The sequence below is a fragment of the Canis lupus genome, chromosome 37 (genome assembly GCF_003254725.2).
Source record: "Canis lupus dingo isolate Sandy chromosome 37, ASM325472v2, whole genome shotgun sequence".
NCBI lineage: Eukaryota > Metazoa > Chordata > Mammalia > Carnivora > Canidae > Canis > Canis lupus.
The window spans coordinates 24,805,046-24,828,554 of record NC_064279.1 but is presented as its reverse complement, the minus strand read 5'-3'; the positions used below and the strand labels follow the sequence as shown (position 1 = coordinate 24,828,554).

The 23,509-nt window shown below is 45.9% G+C and overlaps 1 long non-coding RNA gene across 1 annotated transcript in view; it reads left to right on the top strand.

The window, feature by feature from the left end:
- The first annotated feature begins 3,738 nt into the window (after positions 1–3,738).
- LOC112656629 (uncharacterized) overlaps positions 3,739–23,509 on the top strand; it is a 172,070-nt gene continuing 152,299 nt past the window's right edge. The window contains exons 1-2 of the long non-coding RNA XR_003134527.3: positions 3,739–3,993; positions 18,377–18,489. This is a non-coding gene — a long non-coding RNA (uncharacterized LOC112656629). The remainder of the gene's footprint in view (positions 3,994–18,376; positions 18,490–23,509) is intronic.

Here is a 23,509-nt window from a genome sequence, read left to right as displayed (position 1 = left end):
GGCAGAAGGGAAAGCATGGAATAAAAATTCTTTGCCAGCATGGAATAAAAGTCCTTTCCTTCCACCTGATTGTTCTCCTTAAGTCATGTGCCCATTTATGGACAAATAATAAGTGTTAGGGGGATGCTCTGTGCTTAACGGCTTAAACCTGAGTTCTTGAACACTGATCAGGGAGATGGGGCTGCCATGATTGAGGTAGTGTATTTAGAACCCACATTCGAAGGCACATAGAAAAAAAAGAGAAAAAAAAAGAAGAAAAAAAAAAGAAGGCACATAGAATAGATGAGGGAGAACAGACACTTGAACAAAACTGGAGCTTAATAGGAAGGAGAAAGGGGTGAGAGATGCTGTATGGATACCCAAGTGAGTTTATAATGCCTAGCATCGAAGCATGTCGAAAGGGAGCTGCCAGTACCTGTGTGCTTCCTGAATAGCCTGTGTGCTTCCTGATTTCACACTGTTTCATCTCTGAGCTCAGTGATCTTTTTCACTCTCAGCTGGTGTATTGTTGTGATTGCTTTTGACTGGTCCCCTCTCCCTGGACAGAAAAGTTGTGGCTAGGTGGTTTTGCTCAACTCAAAGCATAAGTTATAGCAAGTTTTGCAGGAAATGACTGCATGAAGGGATCCATATAACTGGCCAGTTCCTAAGAGCTTTATGGTGGACCTGGTTCAGAAAGGTTAAGGTCATGCACTGCTGAGCGGCAAAGCCTGCCCTAGAAACAGGTCTTATGGCTCACATTCCACTTATTCTTTCCATAACTCCAAGGAAATGTCAATGTGGCAAACATGACATCAGTCCTTTGGTGGTCAGAATATGTGTGAAGAATGCAAATTTTGACCTTGGGCAAGTTCCTTAGCTTATCTAGGTCCTAGTTTATTCACTACTATATTAAAGGGATCTTATTAGGAGATATTGAAAGTACCTTCCAATTCCAAGAATCTATGAATAGCTTTAGATCATGCTTCTCTTCCAAGAACCTGACAACACTTGTTCTATTAGATCATTTAACTGCAGATTATTTGTTTAAATAGTTTCCCAGGAGTGACCCAGAACATCCTACATAATAAACCAGTTGTTAAATCATAAACAATATGGACAGGATTCATCATCATTGTGCTTCCCAACTGAACATCCCTGGGGCCTTCTAGTTACTTGGACACTTTGGCTAATGGGGTGTTGTCAGGGATTCCCTACATGAGTGACCACTTTTCTAAGAATTAGAAACAACACTCTGTAACAAACACTAGAGCTCTCCTGGAAAAAAATGTGCTCTTTTTTTTTTTTTTTTTTTTTTTTGATGAAATAAAACTGTGAAGAACTAAAGAACTTTGTTTTCTTCTTTCACCTCTTTCTTATCTGGGTGCTGTTGTTACTCACTCCACACTCCATTATGATCAAGTTCTCAGCTTGGACTATGAATTCCCACTTAACTAGTTGAGGTTTAGCCTGTTATAGTTCCCAAAGTATTCGTAGGAAATTTTAAAGCCTTCAGACCCAAAGGAATATATGGCTAATGATGGCATTTCTGGTTCAGCATAAGAGCTGTGATGGGGACAAGGATGTCTTCTTGGAGCATCTCAAGCAAGAGAACCTACTCTGTGTCCCAGAAAGTATAAAAAAACCTCAACATTTCAGTTGTCCTTTGCAATATTAGTTGGTGCTATAAGGAGGGCATGCAGGAGAGGAAGAGGAAAGGGTTACTTAAGTTTGAGAAAATTTATGTTTAGGGCTCTCACTTGATCCCCTCACAACAGCTCTATGTTATCCTGATGAAGAGAAGACAAATGATGTGCAAATACATAGTGTTTAGAAGAAAAAAATGCAGAAAAATAAGAATAGCATGATTTTATTTGTATTATCCAGGATTGTCTAGGCTATTCTTCAGTAACATAAACATCAAATCTGAGAGACATATCACTACCAAGGCTTATTTCTTGCTCATGTCCCACTCCAGTGTGGATCTGTTGGTGCTCTGGTGTGGTTTTCTTCCAAGCAGGGACTTGGAAGCCATGCTGCCTCCATCTTGTAATCTCATCATTTTAGAATTCTTTACCTCTGGCCAGGGGGATAAAAAAGAGGCAACAGGACGAAAGCATTGCCAACATAATTGCCTTGGACCAGAATTGACAAGTGACTTCTGCTCACACTCCCACTGGATGTAACTCAGTCCCATGTTCTCAACCTAACTGCAAAGGAAGCTGGGAAATATTTTCTGCTATCTGCTCAGGATTGAGTAATAATGTGGCAAATACATTATTTGCCAGTATGATATGGTTTTTGCTACACTGTTTATGTAAAAAAGAATAAGACTACCTGTGTGTGTGTGTGTGTGTGTGTGTGTGTTTGTGTCTGGAAACTTAGATAAATACAAAGAAAAATGTCTAGAAGGATATCACTAAAGTCACCTCTAGGAAAGGAAGTGGGATTGAGATGATAAAATAAGGTGGGCTTTCAGGGCTGAATCTTTCTTTTTTTTGTATTAAGTTGAAAATTTTTTTATAAAGATATACCTATCCATTATTTCTACTATGAAACAAAAGATGTCCTCCCAAATGCACATCACAATTTGTCAATGGTTTCATAGCAAGAGAAATCTGCCGGACTCCAAAATTCTTGCTGTTTCACTCTTCAAGTCAATTCATTGTGCCCTCCCACAGTCTGCTTTTTAGAATTTTTCTTTGGTCTGTTGGGGGCTAGTGTTGGTGACTCAGATGATTTAGTGATGCCCTACTGGGAAGGAGGAGTGGAGGGTTCACTTTTCTGACACTTAATGAAGAGCACAGAGATGCCACGAAGGATGTTGGGATTGGTATCAGCTCTTTTTGCTTCCAACCCAGAGATCTAAAGCTCAGAGGGAGAGCCATTTAAGCTTTGGTTGGCTCCAGACAGACAATGATGTTGAGACTCTATCACCTTGCTCTCTTCTGCAGTGGCTCTATCCTCAGGGAGAGCTCTCTTTAAGGTGGCAAAATGGACACCAAATAGTCCCCAGCTTAGGTAATGGCAGCTGAGTATCCCAAATGGCAAGTATCTTTTTGCAGCAGTTATACTTGGAAGCTCTTGTGCTGAGTCTGTCTGGCTTGTCTTGGGTCATGTGCTATCACCCTGGAAGAAGTAGGCAGGGCAGCAGAGTCAGGCACAGGGCCCAAACATGGGTCTGGGCATGTGGGGAAGGGTGGTTTCCCAAATTACATTTACAAATTGAGGAGAGGACTGTTTATTCCATGGTTTTGGGCCAGCAAGGAGGATGGTTCCTGCCAGAAAGGTCTTTCAGAACTCTTGATGTACTCCCAGGAAGGCAGCCATGTGCTCACGTGGGACCAGTTGCTCCCCTTTCTAAGACGGGGTCTCAGAGATGGTGGGGTCCTTCATCGTACATGGTGGGGTAGGTTAGGAGCGTCCGGAGCGCCTGGGGAATGGAGCCGGGATGGTGATATCTGAATCAGATTTAGTTCGGGCTGCTTAGATGGAAAGACTGCCTTGGTCTGAGTCATTTTTACACTCACAGCTCAGGAAGGTGGAGGAGGGCCCAGCAGGAGCCAGGATCTGCAAATAAAGCCGCCATCCGGCGAACCATGCCCTCGCGGCATCTTGATGACAGAGCATGGCGCTGTGGTCATGCTGGCCTCCGGGTCACTATGGGGCTTCGGATTTGCCAATCCCTGCTGTCCGCTTTACCATGGCATATGCTGACCCACACAGGCTGATAATGCACCTCAGCGGGTCTCCAAGACACCTATAGGGGCTGTCCTCCTTCTGAGCCCTCCTGGTAGCATGCCGCCTGTCCTCTTTGCTACTTGTTTCACAATGCAGGGACCCTGGGATGTCACCCAAGACCCAGTTTTGCTCTTTGGGCACACGGAGACCTTCTCAGAGAGATCCGAGACTACCTCCAACCCCCAGGCCTCGTCTAGATGGGATGGCAGAGATGGGACAGCTCTGAATTTCCAGGAAGGAACTCCGTCATTCTCACCCCCTCCCAATACGAAGGTAAGAGGATCTATTGGACACAGTGATCCAGAGTCCAAAGCCGTGGATAGGTCTCCAGGCGTGAGTCAAAGAGCGCCAGAGGGGGAGCATTAACTTTATGAAGGTCACATGATTATTCAGTTCCTTGGTTATTTTGGACAGACTGAGGCAGCCAGAACCCAGAATTTGGTTCTCTCTTGGTCATGGCTGTCCTCTATGACTCCGCCTCCTGGATGGCTGTCTCTGAATGAAGTGGGAGGGCACCAACCCAACAAAGTCAGGAGGGCAAGAAGAGCCTGGGGTTGGGGGCTATGGCTGTTCTTTAGGTTAAAGAAGTTTTCCTTGTTTGTGTTTCTTTGCCATTTGCCAAGTTAGAATGCCAGAGCCACAGGCACTGGAGGGCTCTCCCGGTTGTCCATTCCCTTTGTGCTTTTTTCCTGGAGAACTGCTGGGGAAAGTCGCAGAGAAGGGGTGTCCCACGTCACAAGCCGGGCCCCAGCTATGGAGCTAAAGGAGGTTGGAGGGAGGTAGGGGTCAGCCAGACACTTTATTCCATCAAACCCCGCCTCACCATCCTGGGCTGTCCCACTGTGAAACGGACTGTCCTGTGAGGTCGTGGGCACCCTGTCAATGGGGGTGGCCAAGTAGAGGCCAAAGGACCCGCGGACGGGGAAGCTGTGGAGGAGGTTTCTGTGCAAGAACGAGCTCTAAGGACTTCTAGAATTCCCTGAGTCTATTGCTCAGCAGAATAAAATTCCCCCAGGCCCAAGATCTATGGAGCTCCCCTGCTGTCCTCTCTCTGGTCTTGGTCTGGCTTGGATGACCTGGCTGACATCCAGGAAGCGCGGGCACGACGCCAGGCCAGGCGGTGCCTTGCAGAGTGCGTGAGCCTGCTGGGACTTCCTCTCAGGTCCTCGTCAATGACTGCTTGGATTAATCTCCAGGACGATGAGCGCTGCCAGGCTCGTCTCCACTGAGCTCTCTATGCCACCTCCCCCGCCACCCACCCCCTCAGATCCACAGAGCTCAGCATTATATCTGTGCCCTCAGAGAGGGGACACAGAGAAGGAGAAAGAGGCTTTGACTGTCTCCTGAGGCCCCCGAAGGGAGCATGCCTGCGAGGGTGAAGCTGGAGAAAGACTTTTCCATCTGTTTTCTGTCACATGCCCCCTCAGAGTGGACCCGGGCAGGGAGAGAGCGTGGAGGCGAGCAGGGAGAGGGCAGCTGGTGCTTGGCTCGTCTGGTTCTTAGATTGCTCGTCCCCAGTGGGCAGTGAAGCCAAGAATGGACAAAGACGCGAGACCACCAGATAAGAGAGGAGGTGTAGGACTGAGCCCCTGTGGTTGTGCCTGGGCTGTGTGGGGCCCACACTCTAGGGGGTGGGGAGTGCTACTGAACCCTGGCCTGTGGGGCTGGCGTCCACCTCGTGACCTAGTTGCTTAGAAGGGGTCAGGGCCTGGAAAGTGCCACGGGAGCTGTTGGCGGAGCTCGGGCAGGCCTCTGAGTTTCCTGCTGTCCTGTGCTCCTTCTACAGGACAAGCGGCGAGACCCCCTGCTCTTTCTTACCTGGCTGTGTGAACAGGGTCCGCAAATGTCTGAGCTGCAAGAGACGCCCCAAATTTTCTGTCTCTTCCCCCCTCATATAGATAAGACTCAGAGCAATGAAGTGCTAATAAAATGCTCGGGAAGAGGAACCCACGGCACTAGGCTCGTGGAGCGCGGACAATAACCCACCTTGCTCAGAACCTTTCTGCTTTTCCAGGGCGCTTTCACAAACTCCACGCCATTCCCATTGCACCCTGCCGTGGCCCCCGACGGCCCGGAGGTTCCCCGACGGCAGTGATGAGGGTCCGTTCTTAGGCTGGGAGCACCCTGGGGTGCAGGCCCTGGGTGTGAGCAGGAGGGCAGCTCCCCAGGGGCCTGGGCATCATCCTCTTCTCCTCCCCCATGCCTCCTTTTGGGGCGACTGTGGTCACCTGTCCCTGTTCCCCGTCCCTCAGCAAGTCAGTGGCAGAGTGTACCGTCCACCTTCCTGGCTGGCCTCTGGGTGGGTGTGAGGCCCCGCGTGATGCCCTATGTGAGGCCCCACGTGATGCCCGCGTGAGGCCTAGGAAGGGCGAGCCCTGCTGAGTCAGGAGGTTCGGCCCCTGCGCCTGTAAGCCCCTTAGAGTGTGTGTTGTGACTTTGACAGGTGCTGGATGGGGCAGGACGGGGTGCACAGGTGAGAGCCTCACTGCGCTCTGCATCTTATTACCCTCCGTGACTGCAGAAGGATAATCAGGACACCGGCTCCCCGCATCCTCCTGCTTATCCCCCCGTAGGGCCTGGGAGCTGGGGTCTCAGGGCTGGGAGGGCTCTGGGCAGAGGCAGTGGCGCCTCCACTCCTGCCCTTCACGGCCCTGGCATAGTTGGTGCCCGGCCTCTCCCTGCAGGCAGCACCAGGCCCACTGTCCCTCTGTCCTGGGCTCTGTCCACTGCCTGCCGTCCTCAGGAGTCTAATGTCTCCGCTGCCCCAGGGGTGCCCTCAAGACCTTGCATTAATCACCCCTGGCACATGGAAATGGATCCCACGCTCCAGGAAGGCGGGCCCCCGGCTTTTCCTGGGCACTTGTTCCCTTACCTCTGCTGCCTTCGCTGTCGGGAAAGTCTCTGTTGCGCCCCCGACAATCCACAGGCCGAAGTGCTCTTTCCAACCACTCAGTGGGCGGCGGCATCTGGGGCCACCGTCTGAGAGAACCCAGGGCTCCCTGTGATTCTCCTGTCACCCGTGTCTACCTCTCTCCTTCCTTGAAGACGCGCAGCTCAACCAAGCATGTCACCACCACCATTTCATTTTTTTTAAGACTTTATTTATTTATTCATGACACACACACACACACACACACAGAGCGAGAGCGAGAGAGACACACAGGCAGAGGGAGAAGCAGGCCCCATACAGGGAGCCTGATGTGGGACTCGATCCCGGGACTCCAGACTCCAGGATCATGCTCTGGGCTGAAGGCAGGTGCTAAACCGCTGAGCCACCCAGGGATCCCCCATCATTTGGTCTTTATTGCTGTGAAGAACACTGACCTGGAATTCCTAAAGTGGGAATGACAATTTGGTGAAGACAATTCAGGGATGAGGCCAACGTCACAAGGTGTGGAGTGTGGGGGGGGTGTCATCTGGGCTCCCATCTGTGTGTGTGTCTCTGTTATCACTTTTGTCACTTCCCTGGGCAGTCCTGCCACTTCTCCTGGGGTCTTCCCTAGCTTACACCTTCGTGGCTGCCTTCAGGTTCCATCTGTGTTCCCTCACCCTTCCTGTGCCCCAAGTTCTACATCCTTGAGCAATACTGACACAGTGAGACCTCAGCTACCGTGCAGACACACACACACCACACACACGTGCACATGTGCACAAGAGCACACAGAGACACTATATACACGCATACCACATATATACACACACACCACACATAGCATCATACACACACGCACACATACCACACACAGTTACCACATATAACACCACGCACACACACCACACATGCATGCACACATTCCACACACAGATAGAACACATACCATACACACAGACACACGGTACACATACCACACACATATAGCACACGTATACACACATACTGCACATACATCACAATACACACACATACACATATGCCACACACACACCATACACACATACACACTCAAACACACACCACATACACACCACCCACACACCACAAAGACTGAGCACATGAGAGAGGCAAACAACATCAAGAGTAAGACCCAGAAGTAGAGACACAGAGGGATGGAGTCCAGAGGAGATCTGGGTGAGTGCAGAGGAAGGGAGGACGAAGTAGGGAGGGAAGAGAGAGGACAGATCAGAGTTTGTGTGTCGGAAGGCTGGGGTCTAAGTGTAGTTTCACCACTTACTGGCTGAGCCACTTGCCAAAGTCACTTAACCTCTCCGAACCTCATTTTCCTATCTGTAAAATGGACATTATTTATTTAATTAATATTCATGAAGGATCGCCTTCTAGGTGTTGGGGTACATCAGTGAACACAAGAATTAAAAATCCTGCCTTCTTGTGGATGGAGATGAGATGAAGGAGATACACACCATAAGCAAAGGACATCGTGAACTAGTAGAGAAATGCTAACGAGTGTTAATCTGGGTCTTCTGAAAACTGAACCCCAAGTTAGGATTGAACATGCAAGGAGTTCCTTAGAGGAAATGCCTATGGGAGGGAAAGTAGAGGGCTTAGAGAAACATGGGCTATGGGACCACCATGCAAGTCTGGCTCTGAGGAGAGGGACAAGTCTGAGTGGAGACTTCCAGGGTCAGCAAGACCATCAGGGAGTCAAGCCTGAGCCGAACATATGGAGCCCCAGTCTTGTGGGTGTACTCAGTTGCTGGCTGAGGGTGGTATTTGGAAGGTGTGGTCTGAGCTCAAATGGGTGTGAGGTCAGAGCAGTTGAGGCCCTTGGCCAAGACCAACTCCGGCCCTTGTGCTGCACAAAGTTGGTCTGTAGGGTGCATTCTCACGTGACATATGAGAAAAGTAAATTCTAAAGAGTGGAGCAGGTTAAGGAAGATGGGGGTGCTGGGATGTGCACAGGTTGCAGTTTTCATAGGGTGGTCAGGGTCAGCCTCATTAGAGAAGGTGACTTTTGAGCAAAGATTTGGAGGAGGTGAGGGAGAGAATCATTCAGATGTCAGCGCCACCATCACGTTGACATCATCATGGGGTCGGCCATGCGTGGGAAAGCACTTTGTAAACAGTATAGACTCAGCTGACAGAGAACAAACAAAAAACAAGGCCATTTGTCCTGGCATCTTGGGACTTCCATGTCCCCAAGAGAGGAGATGCTGGCCTCTGTCCCAGACCACGCTGGACTCCTCTGTTGGGGAGGAGCTGCTTGGAGGACTGCACTCCCGTTGGGAAAGCAAGGTATTCTGTTTCCAGGACATGCCACTCCCAGGGGTCCAGAACTCTCTGAAGGGCCAGAACAAATAACCCCCAAGATCCCCAGAGGACAGAATCTTATTTTCAGCTTAACAATGGGAAATAAAACAAACTCTTTTCTCAGACAACTAGATGAATATGTTATTATCCCTGACAACTGGAGTTAACAATAGCTCCTGATAAGAGATCACTTCTGTCTCCGTGGCATCCTGGTGGATGGAGTATCGTTAGTAAAATCCAAAGGCAAGAAGGAAAGGGTTGGAGGTCACCAAGTATCTATTCTGTGCCAGGTGCAGTCATGTGTTTTTTATGAGTCTCGGAGTATCCTATCCCCTTTAAGAAAATAGGAAACTGAGGCCCCCAGGAATTCATAGCTGGTAAATGGTGGAGTGGGGACCTTAACTCTGCTGGCTGTGTTTCCAAAGGCCATACTCCTTAATACACTGCTTTCTACAATGGCTCATCATATTTACCCATTTCTTATTACACCTCTCACATCAAGTTGTATTTTAATTACTTGTCTGAGATCTGTCTCTTCATCCCTCTTCACTCCCTCATCTCTGTCTGTGCACTGTGTGCCCCTGAAGGGAACAGGTGGGTTGTATTGATCTCTTTGTGGCCCACAGCATGTGTAGAGGGCCCTGATGTGGCAGGCTCTCAAGCTGCGTAACGGATGGCCACATCACACTCAACCAGATGTCTATACCTTCCAGCTGAGAGAAGGATGGCAATATACTTTGGTATTCTTTGGAACTAGAGTTCTTAAATAAGACCCTATATAAGAATCACCTGCAGGAAGTTTTAAAAAATACAGATATGCAGGTCCTGTCATTGGAAATTCTGATTTGCTGGGTGCCAAGCAGGCCCAAGAATCTGCATTTTAATAAACACTTTTACTCTATGAGAACCTACACCTAGGGTGGGCAACCGGTAGGCTGGGTCCATTTGGTGGCATTCCTAGGGGGAAATGGTTACTGGTCTTCCTCTTGCCTTTAGGAAAAGGGCCATGGAATAGGTGGTTCTGGTGTCCTTGGAAAATACCAAGGTGCCCTCCCTGTCTCTCGCTCTGGTCACAGGACAAGGACCTGGATCAAAGCAGAAGGGAATTTAGAGGTCTTGAGGGGCTCATGCATTGCCTTTGTGTGGTTCAGCTTCCTTGGCCTGTTCAGAAATGCCCCCTGTAATCCTTCAGAGGAAGGTGGGCGAATTTACCCAGAACTTGACCCTGTCCCGGAGATGTATTCTATAAGCTGGTAGAGACCTCAGGGACATTTTCATCTTGTCCCCCTCATTGGCGTATGAACAATGAACTAGTGCTTGAGAGTGGAAGTGATAGTTTCTGGTCACATGACTAGCAGTTCCAGAGCTAGCTGTGGAGCCCACGTGTTCTGATCCCCAGGTGAGTCCTTGCTCCCTACTTGAAGCCATAGATGCATGGTGCCCTCAAGCCCAGTGTCAGCCATCCAGCATGAACCAGCAGACCTTCCAAGACGTGCAGGGGTGCATGCTGGGCCTGACCAGTGGAGAGCTCTGGGAGATGACTCTCCTGTTCCCAAACCCTCAACGTGTGGCAGGGGTAATGCCTCCTGGTACATCACAACTAAAAGCTAGTCCCACTCCCAACTTTTCATACTCCACACTTGTTTTTCTCCCATCCCTCCCTCTGTAATGGACTAGAACTCACCCTCTTGTTCATTGTTTTCAGAAATTCGGTGGTATATGAAGTGATTTGAGATGTAAGCAGACCAATATTTTAAGAGTTAACATGCATTGCCTGCCCTATAACAGGCTCTATGCACTCTGGATATATTAACTCATTAAATTCTCAGAACTATCTCCCGAGGTACTAGTAGGTCTCCATTTATAATGAAGAAACCAATGTACTATGAGGTTGAAATCTCCGCAGGGCCACAGAGTGGGTACGAGTTGGAACCACGTTTCCAAGCCAGGCTCTTGCGTCCAGAGGGGGCATATTTGTCTGCTATTCCATGTTTCAGTTTGATTTTATTCCAGTATGTATGAGAAAACAAAACAATTTACATGCCCGTTGGGGGATCTGTACTCCAACTCCTATCTATTGTTGGTTCTCCAATAAGACAAGGATATTTTTTAAAAGAAGGGAGCTGCCTTAAAAGCTGGTTTGGCATTTTTCAGATAAAGAAACTGAGGCTCTGAGGGCTGAAATCACCGCCCACCCCGCCATGTGCTACTGGGAGTTAGCGGCCGGCCTGAAGCTGGAATCTGGTTCTCCCAATGCCAGTCCCATCTCCATTGCTTTTCCCCTGAATGTCCTTTTACATGGACTTGGTGAAAGTCAAGTTTTTCACAATTTAAACCATTTAAACTTTACACATATAGTTTAAGTTTGGAACCTGGCATGCACTATGGTTTGCTTGCATGAAAAAATTAAGCTCAATGCCCTCAAAGCTGTTTGGTTAAAAACATGGTTCAGAATCTGATGGGGTTTCATTTAAACCACCATGACCATGTCTCAGTCCCCCTACAGTTGATTTCTAAAGGGATATGTGTTATCTTTAAGTGTTACCAGCTTTTTCTTTTCCTGCTCGTCACCTCTCCCTCCTAAAGCTTCTTCTCCCCAAAGAGGCTGCTCCCATTTGCCCCTGCCCTCCCTGCCTCCTTGTGCTGGGATGACACTCACACGCTGATGCACAGCCTGCTAGGCTGCCACTTACGACTCCCTTCCCTTTGGGGTGTCTCAGGTTCCTTACCTGTAAAATGATGATTAGGTCTGATGGTCACTAAGAGCCTATCATTGACCCAATAGTGCTAATACTGAAATACTGTTTATCCCCTTGACCTTCGTGTTATTTCCTCTCCTCCTCAGACTCAGCTGTCACAAGCGAGCCGTGCAATTTCCCATTCCTCAGGAAGTCCTCAAATAAAGCTCATTTTTCAATGGGGGTGGGAGGAGCTGCACATTATTCTTTTTCAAAATAATGACAGGAGAAGAAAAAGAACCAGAAAAGAAAAAATGCCAAAACACAACAAAAACAGAAGCAGGTCAAAACAGGAAAATCCACCCTTGTAGGAGGAGGTAGGGAGAAAGGTCAGCACCCACCACATTCTGAGGGAGCTTCAGCCTCTGGCTCTGTGGTTTTATATATTATTAGAGTTGTTACAACAAATAAATGGAGAAGAGAAGCTGGATGGTGCTGACAAGTGGGGCTCTGGGTGGGAAGTCACTCCTGCCCAACAAAACGCTCTGTCTAAAAATACACAGCCAGGACCTCGTTGTTTCCATAAACAGATGGACACCACGGGCCTGGTGGAGGGGCAGAGGCAGTGGGAGGAAATTGTATCTGACAATGATAAAAATCTGGCATCTCCCAGAGCTTCACATCCTGGACGAGTCCAGCCTGCTGTCCATATCCCCCGCTTGTGCAAGTGAGGTGACTGTAAATAGAATTCTCTGGACTCCCACCACGGCTGCCCCTTGTAAGGAAGGGAGAGGGGAGGGCATGAAGCATATCTCCTGCTTGCCCACCTGCCCAGTGTCATCTACAAAGAGGAGGCAGATGAGATATGGAAGCTGCTGGTGGGGTGGAGGAGATGAGATAGGGCTCTATGGCCACCCTCATTCCTGGCTATAAGCCTAAGCAGACCATCCATGTTGTGGGCCTGGTTGTGTGACTTTCAGGAAGTCTTACTTCTTTGGACCTGACCTTCCAGATCTGTCAAAAGGGAGGGACACAATTCCAGAAGTAGTGCGTTCAGTTCTGAGAGACATGCTTTAAGAGGGATAATAACCAAGTGGTAGGGTCAAGTGGAGAGAGCCCCACAGATATGATCACCCTGTGGGGACCCATCAGGATCTGGGATCTCATATGAAAGAAAATGTGACTTGCTTTACATAGTTCCAGAGGGCAGAAAGAGAATGACGACTTTTACATACAAACTAGAAATGTACGTCACAAGGGAGATGTACATTGCCCAGATTGAGTGGGGACACCAGGAGCATGGAATCATTCATCGCTTAGGCATAGCGACAGAGATTGCAAGACCATCTCCAGGTATGTAAGTATTGGATGTAAGAACAGACCAGGTGACCTTGGACTCTAAAGCTCCTTCCGAACTCTGATTATTGGAGCGTGTTCTCCTCCTTCATGAAATGGGCCTCTGGGATGGTTAAGGAGATGTGAAGAAACTTAGCATGACTTAAGAGAGAAAATATAATGGTTGAGAGGTCATCCAATACAGGTTTTTGGTACATGAAAATAAACCACATTACTTGCAAAACTGGTGATCTGGGCACAGAAAAGATGATGAAAGCAGTGGTTCACTGTTGGGGGTTCACAGATGTCAACTATCTCTTTCTGGGGATCCCTTCAAGCAAAGGACAATAGAGATGGTTAAAGATAGAGCTCTGAAGTAAGGCTTTCTTGATTTGCACCCTGATGCACTTACCCAGTAGCTGTGCATCTCTAGGCAAGTTACCTAATCCTTCTGAGCCCTTGTTTCCTCATAGAATAATGAAAATTTCTACTTTATAAAATTATTGTGAAGATATAGTGAGATAAGACATATATAGTTGTGCTGGGTAATCCCCTTTTGCCCCTCTTGGATAATTTACTCTTCCCCACACTACTTTCTACCCTACAGGCTAGGCATCAGATCAGTGAGTTCTCATGTCTTCCGGTGAGTTCTCATGTCCTCTGGTTTCCCATTAGTTTGGCTAATGAGGAGCCCCAGCAGGACAGCAGAAGGCAGAAAGATAGTGAGCTGGTTATTCCTCCAACTTTCTCTCTGAGAGGACACAAGGGGTCAACTCGTCCCTAGACTGAAGGTTATAACTCCTGTCAGGTGGCTCTGCCCACTAATTTTCTCTGGGGTTGGATAACAGCTAACTTGCCAACCTGTCAAGTCCAAGGATAATAATTGTAGTCCACTGTTACTTGCCTTGGGGTATTGCAGGACTACTTGTTAACTTCCTTACACTCCGTCCACATTTATTAAATCATCTTTTCATTAAACCCACCTCAAATGATACCAATCTGGTTGTACCTTTTGTTTCCCACTGAGACCTGGGCTGATACTCTGTGACTGCCATAAAATTAACATTCAATTTATTAACTCAACAAACATTAGTCAAGTACCTACTGTGTTTGAGGTCTACTCTACCTACTGGAAGTTTTATGGGAAATGTAAGCAGAGATTCCTGCCCTAGGCATTAGGTTCTGCTGTTCAATATTGTGCAAAGAGGGTAGTGGGGATTAAAAAGGTCAGTCTCCATCCCAAGGATAAAGAGGCCTTCATTTCTGTCTCTTTAAAATGAAGGGCAGTGGACCAGTTTCCCTGTAGCTTGTCCTCAGGAGTTGTCTCTGCATTGGAAGCCTATTTCTACCCATCGCTACAGAGATGGACAACTTATATGACCTGAGAACTTCAATTCAATTTAATTAAAGTTGTTGTCTGTTGAACATTTATGATGCTCCAGGTTGTGTGTGAGACTGCTTGTGGATATAAGGTGCACAATGGAAGGTTTTTATCCACTGGATGGTCACCCCTGGAATTGGAAATCAGAGAAAGGTCCAGGGGAAAGTATAATTGCTGGAACTTGGTAAGATGGTAGTTGTAGGGGAAGGCCTCCAAAGGGCAGCTCGGTCCTCAGCTAGGGCTATTCAGCCACTGCTAGCCCTTGGACAAGAATGGAGGAACTGGGGAATAAACATCTACATCTCTTGTTCTTCCTGTCTTCCAACCTCCCCCACTGTCAGCTGTCCTGTAGTGGAACCCCAGAGGGATCCAAGGCAGCCAGAGGGAATGGGGGTTTGGTTCATGCATTCCTAAGGCATCATCGTCTAGGGTCCCAGAGCAGGATGTGGGTAGAGAGTGGACCTGGGGGAGCAAGAAGGGAAGACCTCGTCTTACTAATCATGTCCTTGCTCTCCTCTCTATAAAGATGCTGTACATCTGAGGAGGCCACCACGGTGTCTCCTTCTGTGATCTCCCTGTTTCTAGTCCCGTGTCTTGCCCCTATTGGAACCCTAAGTGTCGGTTAAGAGATTGGGAGTAATAGAGCTGAGGACTGGTGGCAAGATTGGGTGATTTCAGGGGGAAATGGTAGTCTCCAGTGCCAGAGTGAAGAAATTTGGTTTCAAGTGATCCCTAGGAACACCAGTCCTGTCTGGGCTCAGGGAGGTCACCTGGAGAGTCACAAATATCATGTGGGGATGATTCTGTATGAGAATTCTTGCATCTGCACCAGCATCAGGAGGACTGTTTGCTTTTGCCCTGTAGTTGGTGAGGCGATGGGGCCTCCGTGGGGCTCTCCTTAATCAGAGCCAGGACTTCCCTCCCCCATGTCATTATAACACTGCACATTCCAGCTGTGGCTCCACTTTTCTTATGTTTAATTTCAGTCCACTTATTCCAGCTATTATTATCATGGTGATTATTATTTATGGAGTGCTGACAGAAGGGTTGGCGACAAGGCAGATAAAGAGATGCTGAGATACGTGCCTCCCAGCTGTTGCGACTGCCACCACCTCCTCCTTTTGTTCTGGAAGATTCTGCTTTCAGAATCTATCCCTTGTTAGGTCTTGGATGGGAGGTCATAGGGCAGTATTTTCCAAGGGTAAGGGCATGTACCACTTATAGCAGAATCCGTTTGGGTGCTGGAAAAATACAGATTCTGGGGTGCCACTCCACATCTACTGAGTCAGAATCTCAGTGTGTCCCGGGGTCCTAGATTTAAGCAGGTGCCCCAGGAAATTCTTAGATCTAAGGAGAAATCCTGCTGTGGGAAACCCATTGAATAGAAAGGAAAAACAAGGAGAGAGGCAGGGTATAAACATGGGATTTGGTCCCCTTGTCAAGCAAGTCACAGAGAGAAGTGAGCAAGAACGTTTTCATGAAGAAATGCTGCCTACCTCTGTTTATAAACACTGATAAAAGGAATACAATATGAGCTAGAAAGCTGGGCTTGGGATTGCTTGGTTTTAAACTCCGAAGCTTTGGAAAGAAAGGGGTGGATATGAGAGAGGTCTTACTAATAAAGACCCCTAAGCAATCTTTATAAAACCAATCATAGTAACCATTGTTTATTAGGTGTATGATAGTTGCTGTACATTTTTCTCAGTACCTTCCATGTGCGAAACTCACTTGGTGCTCAGTACGACCCCTGGAAGTCTGTGCCAATAGTATCCCATTTTGAAGATGGGGAAACTGAGGCAAAGGGCGGTTAAATACATTGCTCAGGATAAGAAAACTGGCAGGTGAAGCTGGGGGCAATGCCAGGCATTCTGCTCTCCTGGACACACTCTCTGCTGACTTCCAATATGGAAAAATGAGGTTTGAGTAAATGTTGCATCTATGGTTCGTTGAAGAAATTCTGAGTTGCCTCCTGTGTGCTAGGCACTCTCATAGTTACCAGGAATACACAGGGCAGAAGACATCCAGTTGATTTTATTGGTTTCTCTATGTTTCAGTGCAGCTTTTTGGGGAGTTCTATGCAAAATGCTAAACTTGCTTAAGTGAGTGGGGAATGTGTCCCTGGGCAGGTGGCGTTGCAGCTGATTCTTTAAAGACATGTTGGAGTGGCTTGGGCAAAGAATAAGGGAGAAGCGAATACCAGGGAGAGGAAAATGTACATGTGAAAACACAAAGCAGGGGAAAGAATGAGGTATTTATATGAATCATGGCTGTCTGGGGGGTTGAACACAGGGTCTGTGGTGTTTAGGGGGCAGGACGTGAAATTGGAAGGGTGAGCTTTGCACTTTGTTGTGCCAGACTTGAGAACTAACTAGGGCACTTGAGCTTACTCTATCCACTTATTCCAGCTATTATTAGCATGGTGATTATGATTTCTGGAATTGATAGGTATTGGGGGAACCCCGGGAGGAATGGCATAGTCATAAGATGACTGGTAACAGTGGGAAAGGGTGGAGATCTGTCGAGAAGGTGTCCAGGAGACCAGCTTTAGCCTCTGAGAAAAAGCTTAGGTAAGAATTTTGAGGACCTGAACTAATTTCAGTGGAAGGGATGATGGAGAAGGAATGAAATGGAAATATATTCACAAAGGGTGAAATGCTCTTGGAGAGCAATTTGATACTAGAGACTGATGGAGAAAGAAACATACAGGATGCCTTAAAAAAAAAAAAGATTTATTTATTTTGGTGGGGGGGAAGGGGCAGAGGGAGAGGGAGAGAGAAACTTAAGCAGACTCTGCTGAGTGCGGTGGCTGATGGGGGCCTGGAACTCAGACCCTGAGATCAGGACCTGAGCAGAGGCCAAGAGTCAGATGCTTAACCGACTGTGCCTCCTCGGCACTCCAAACAGGCTGACTTTTGGGTTTTAGGCTTGGAAGACTGAAAAGATGTTGCTCTGAAGGTAGAGAATATAGGAGTTGGGGGTAGTTTTAGGGGAAGAGTAAAGGATTTGGATTGTGCCATGTTGCCTTAAAAGGGCCAAGAAATATGAGTAGGGAGCATAGGAGGGAGATCAGGGATGGAGATATAAAAACAAGATTTACTTTTTATTACTGAAGCTATATAACTATCTGATGGTTCTACATGCGATTTCTATAGATCTCTACTCCCAGCTGGAGAAGTATTTTTTTTTAAGGACACATTTGCATTTTACTAGTTGATAGAGAACATATGTACCAGGTAAAACCATCACTCAACTCAGATTTTTAGATACAACTTAATTTTTCTTTTTTTCAGAATTGAACTCAACTGCTGCATTTACTGATGGTTTAACCCCTCGCCCCCTTTATCTTTTTCACTAGTGCCCACAACCCCCTCTACTCCGGCAGCCACCTGTTTGTTCTCTGTATTTAAGTCTGTTGTTGATGGTTTAAACTTTTAACCCTGCTCCTCAAAGTAAATTAATTACTCATGGTTTGAAATCTGGTCTATTTCAGGTTAATTTTTTGAAATAGAACTTGATTTTCCTTTCCTTCCTTCCTCCCTCCCTTCCTTCCTTCCTTCCTTCCTTCCTTCCTTCCTTCCTTCCTTCCTTCCTTCCTCTCTTTTTTCTCTTCTCTTCTCTTTCTTTCTTTCTTTCTTTCTTTCTTTCTTTCTTTCTTTCTTTCTTTCTTTCTTTCTTTCTTTCTTCTTTCTTTCGTCCTTTTCTTTGTTGGTAGTTTTAGAGGAGATGTAAGCTTTCACAGCATCATGGTGGGACATGGAGGGTCTTAAGTGATGCCTAGGAAACTTATTTATTTGTCTTCTGTCCTTCAAACAAATTTTGAGGGACGCCTGGGTGGCTCAGCAGTTGAGCATCTGCCTTCAGATCAGGGCATGATCCTGGGGTCCTGGGATCGAGTCCCACATTGGGCTTCCTGCAGGGAGCCTTCTTCTCCTTCTGCCTCTGTCTCTGCCTCTCTTTCTGTGTCTCTCATGAATAAATAAATAAAATCTTAAAAAAAAAACCCACATTTTGAAATGTTCATTTGTAGGTGTTTTAATCTGTTTTTCCCTTCTCAAGTTTCAGGGAGGTAACTTGTGAGAAGTAGAGTTTATATCATAATCACAGACTCTAGAGACAGACCATCTGGATTCAAATACCAGTTCTGCCACTGTCCAGCCATGTGACCTCAGGTAAGTTACTCAGTCTCTTTGTGCCATCACTTTCCTTGTCCATAAAAATGGGATAGCAGTATGACCTACCTCTTAACATTTTTTGGGAATTAAATGAACTAGCATATAGAAAGTGCTTAGAACTTTATGCTTTATTGCTTGTGCACTTATCACATAGAAAGGTTGTATACATTTCATATTTTATTAATTTATATTTTCTTGCAGGATGGATTATAGAGGCTACGTTAAAATTAAAGTTTCTCTCTGTCTTTTATAAATGTCTAAAGCTACCAGGATTTTTTTTTTTTTTTGGTGTCTTATAGTGGGAGGGAAAAAGAAGGAGGCAAATATCTTGGGAATGGCATGGCAGAGAGTGAACATCCCCAGAGAGGTTTGGGGGTCCTGGTGGTGCCCTGGAGAGGCAGCTGATCTTGGAGGCAGTGGCAGGGTGGGGGTCCAGGGAGGCCGGCCTTGGGGTGCAGTGGCAATGAACCTGAAGGGACTGGACTCTTCAGGCTGGCACAAGGACATCCTAGCAGGTGACAGGTGGGTCCATTACCCATGACCAGAAGACTGTCTCCAATGTTGGCACCATTCTGGGGAGAAGTGTCTTAGGAGAATGGAAGAGGATTTGTTCTGTTTTGCTCCTCTTAGTAGGTAAGAGACCTTGGATGAGGTACAAATGGATTTAAAGAAAATGACAATGGAAGTCTCTTGTACCTGTGAGCTAGTGGGTTCTTTGAACTCCACAGCCAGTTGCAGGGACGGGCATGGATGGCGGAGCAAGCACATGCTGCCTGTGTGATTCTTTGTTTCCAATGAAAACAAAACAAAAAACTCCTCCTTCTTCCTTCTTTTGCCTCCTCTTGGAGAACTGGAAGCAGAGTCCTAGGTCTCTGAGCTTAAGCAGGCCTCCCCAGAGCAGCATCAGGCAGGAAGATTCAGCTTCATTCCCCTCCACTTCCCTTAGACCCTCCTCAAGACTGACTGCCCTTCTGTGTTTCACTTCCTTTCCTGGTCTTAAATGCTCCCCTGTGCAGCTGTTCCACAGCTGCTGGCCCTCCGGTCACCTCCCACCCCCATCACTTCCCTGTTGAAGGGGGCTTGGGGAGAATGGGAAGGTGCTACATCAATGCACGACATTTCCTCCCCTGTCCCCTCAGCTGTGCAGCTCAGCTGTGTGTCCTCTGGCACCTACAAAATCAAGCACCTGCCATCCAGATGTTTGCACCTACAGGCCGGCAAAGCTGACTATAACTAGACCTTTAGAATGGAGACAGGTATTTAGTTGAGGGCAAGATTTAATGGAATTCTTGGCCTGAAAAGCCTTGGGTGGGGAGGTCATCTTTTCCATTTCTCTCCCTTCAGGAAGGATGAAGCTAAACATTCAAGTTCTTCCACAACTTCCCTTGGGCTCATTGTTGGGGGTTTTCCTTTATGATCAACCATATTTCTTTCTAATTTTGAGAGGTAGGCTAATACCATGCAGAGCTTATACATAATAATCATTTTACCTTTCCCCCAAGGTCATTACTATGAAGAAAGGAAGGGTGGTGATGTAGAATGAACATTGTCTTTGGGGTCCCACAAACCCATGTTCAAATCCAATCTTAATCATGTACTAGCTGTGACCTGCCTTAACCCCCAATTTCAGTTCTGTCTTCTTTAAAATTTGGATAGTAGCATTTGTTCAGATGAGGATTCAATGGATAATGTAGTGTTGTTGCTGGCTCAGAATAAGACCCCAGCAAGTCATAGCTATTGTTGTTATTGTTATGGACAGTCTGTTTCTTCATTTAGGCAAAAGATAATTCTGTCCAGAATTACTATCAGCGCATTTATGCTGAGTGCTTGCTGGTCTAAGTACTGTATAAAACAAGGCATCTCACTAATACCTTTACTTAGTGCAAAATTTCTTAGGTATGCTATAGTCCACCTGCATCAGAACTGCTTGTGAGCACTTGCTAAAACTGCAGAGTCTATGCCCTGGCACATGTACTGATTCAGAATTTGTTAGCTAGGGTGAGGGAATCAGCATTTTGTCAACCACTTCAAATAATTCTTATCATCTTAAATTCTGAGAGCTACTTTTAGGGTATATTACTAAGGTCAGATGGCTCATAGGTCAAAGAAGGCATATCACTTAGTGTTACCTGGAATCATAAGGGCACATAATGTTAGCATTGAAACAACCTCAGAGATCGCGTCATCCAATCTCTCACCAACTATAAGAATCTCTTTTAAAGAAAACTATAGAGTGGACTGCAGGTTCTCCAGGGCATGTAGGGAAGGTGGGATGAAAGAGCAGCCACCCAGGAACGAAGAAACAGTAAGAAAGGTTAACCAAGGACTGGAGCAACTGGCAGTATTATGGGATACTGGTTGTATGCAGAGCCCAGCATTGGCTGTGGTGGGAAGACACAGAGGAAGGAGTAGATAGGGCTCGAGGTATCTCCACGATACTCTGCATCTGAACAGAAACTGAGAAATCTTGCCAGTCATTTCAGTGTTTTTAAGTGACCAGATGTTGCATGCCAGATTGTTGAGGAGTTCAGGGTCCCTTTGGAAGACAGAGCAGGGAGCAAGGAAAACACATGGAAATAGACAGGAAGAAAAGGAAAAGAGCCCAGCAAGATAGAGGTTAGTTGGTTATTAAATTAATGAATTCATTTATGGAGTCCTGCTAGGTGAAGAGCCGTGGATTTACAGAGAGTAATCAAACACAAATACTCTCTTCAAGGGGCTCATAATGTGTGGGAAGAATAAAGACACTGGAATAAGATTCAAACTGCATCTCACCACTTAGTAGCTCTGGGAACCTGGCAAGTGCCTTAATCTTAACTGAGCCTTGGGTTTCTCAACTATAAATGATGCTAATAATACCTACCTTTCTGGTTGTGGTGAGGACTAAAGCAAATAATGTGTGAGAAGTATCTGGTACGGTGTCAACACATAGAAGTACTCAACAGTTGTTACAGTTCCCTTCTGCAAGAGGAAACATAACTCCTACCTAATCACTCAGATGCAGTGGCACCACAAGTGTCCAGTTAAGGTTGGTTTTGCTGTTGCAAGGGCAGGATGGCCTTAACTCTTGAAGATGGGAGCCCCGGTATGTGATCATAATGCTTTATTCAACCAGTAAAAACTCACAGAGCCCAGGAGTGACTGCATTGTTCATTAGATCCTTGAGGTATGCCTTAGAGCTTTTTGAGAGTCCTTATCAAATGATCTTGAGTCATGTTATGTGGAGACAGAGACAGTAAAACTACCCATCCCTCTGAAGGACAAATCTAGATTGGCTAACCCTTTTGGCCATTTTGTTTTCTTATTATTTAAAAAAAAATAATTAGAAAAATGTAGGAAAAAATTAAAAATCACATGTATCTCTTCAATTTGGAAGCATTACAGAAGAAGATTCTGGTTTTGGGTAAGATGGAGAAAGGACACTGCAACCTGTGTCTCCCACTGAATCCAAAGCCTGGATGGAATGTGTAAGGTAGCTATTTGAGAACTCTGAAAAGTAAACAGTATCATGTAGATTGGGAGAAAAGGTTAGAATTTATATTACCACTTAACTGGGGGGTGAGTTTATTATTTCTCTCCCACTCTGATATTTTCCTGACTTCAATAAACCCAAAATCTGTGAGCAGGTAGGAGGATGTAACAAAAATGTCCAGGAGAAGTCCTCAAGTTCGGGTTGAAGTGGGAAAGAAAGCTCCTAATATTCAGAGTGTAGAAGTCCCTCACTTTTCTTTTCTTTTAGTTTTTTATTCATTTTCTTTTGTCCCAGCTCAAGTAATTCCAAGGTAGCAGTGGCAGCGGGAGCCTGCTAGAACCTGAAACTGTAGGGAAGCCCCTTAATGTGCTTTATGGATCCCTGGTCCAACCCTCAGGGCTGCTCATGTTGTAGGCTTAACCCTAAAGAGTAGATATAGATTTTGAGAGCTGAGCTATAGGATATATACCACTACCCAAATTCCAGACTGGCCACTGAGTAGTATCCAAATAGTATGACAAAAGCTTTAAAAGTTGAATCGATCTTGGAACCACAACCCTTATAGAGCTAATTAGAACTTGTGGCCTAAATGCATTCTTTGTAGGATTAAATACAACTCAGAATCTCAGAAAATGATACTCAATATGTTGAGGATACAATCCAAAATTACTTGGCACACAAAGAACAGAGAAAGATGATCAACAGAAGTCAATGTCTCACTAACAAGGACAAAAATTTTAAAGCAGTTATTATAAAAATGCTCTAACAAGTAAGGGAGAACACTCTTGAAATGAGTGAAAAGATAGAAATTCTCAGCCAAGAAATAGAAGGTGTAAAAAAAAAAAAAATCCAGGAAATTTAAGAAAATGTGTTAACCCAGAGGTAAAAATAAAATCTCACTAGATGGGTTTAACAGTAGAATGGAGATGACAGAAGAGAGCCAGAACATGAAGATAGATCAGTAGAAATGATCAAATCAGGACGAAAAGAGAAAAGATTAAAACAACAACAACAACAACAACAAAAAAACAAAAACAAAAAAAACCCCAAAAAACAGGTCCTCAAGGACCTGTGGAACAATAACAAAAGGTCAGATATTCATGTCATCAGGGCAATAGAAGGAAAGGAGAAAAAATATAAGACTAAGAAAAAATTGTATGAAAACTTTCCAAATTTGATGAAAGTCAGAAACCTATAGGTTCAACAAACTCAGTGAACCTCAAACCTTAGGTAATTCCAAAGAAAGCCACATCCAGATACATCATAATTAAACTGCTGCAAACAGAAGACAGGAAAATCTTGAAAGCAGCCAGAGAGAAATGATACATTTCCTCCAGATTTGTAGGAAAATCTCATTCTAGTAACTGTGGAGTTCTCTGATTTCTCATCAGAAACCAGAGAGCCAGAAGAAACTGGAATGACATTTTTCATGTGCTGAAAAAAGGGAACTCTTCATCTAAAATTCAACATCTGTGAAAATATTTTCAGGGATGAGGGCAAAATAAAAAATTCTCTGATGAGGGAAAGAGCCTGTTATCAGCAGAC